Genomic DNA, 567 nt, shown 5'->3' with positions numbered 1-567 from the left:
CAGGCTGCCTCTAAGCCACAGCCATGAATACATAAATCGCAGGGCAGGGACAGACGGCTGTCAAAGGGAGGCAGTGGTTGCAGCGGTGCGAAGCTTGCTGCTACAGAGCCCCAGACGAGGGAAGGGAAAAAGCGGTGCTGCGATCACGCTGTGGCCCGGGGCCCAGCTCCGCGCCAGGCTGCAGGGGAAGGGGCGGCGTGCGCAGTGCCTGCCGGCCGAGCGAGCGAGCCGGGGGGCGGACCGGGCCGGGCCGCGGTGGGTGAGAGTGCGGCGCCGGCAGCTGGCAGCAGGCGGCGCCCCGCGGGGGCCGCTGAACCGACACAAAGGGATTTCGTTCAGCGCAGCCGTTCAGCCGACCCCGAAGCGAGTTGTCCCGTGCCCGGTTCCGGGCGGGAAAGAAGCGTCGAGGCGGGCTGGGCCGTCGGCTCCAGAGCGGCCACGGGGTTCTCGGCGCTCGCGGGGGGCGGCCGCTTCCCTGCCCGCAGAGGCCTGCGGCCGAACCGGGGCCGCCCCTCGGCGGCGCTGCGACAGCCGCCTTCCTGCGGCCTTGCCGCGCGGCTGCTGAGG

This window comes from Crocodylus porosus, unplaced genomic scaffold, assembly GCF_001723895.1.
Source record: "Crocodylus porosus isolate Cpor-Errol unplaced genomic scaffold, CroPor_comp1, whole genome shotgun sequence".
Lineage (NCBI taxonomy): Eukaryota > Metazoa > Chordata > Crocodylia > Crocodylidae > Crocodylus > Crocodylus porosus.
The sequence above is the reverse complement of the archived record's forward strand: the minus strand, read 5'-3'. Positions refer to the sequence as shown.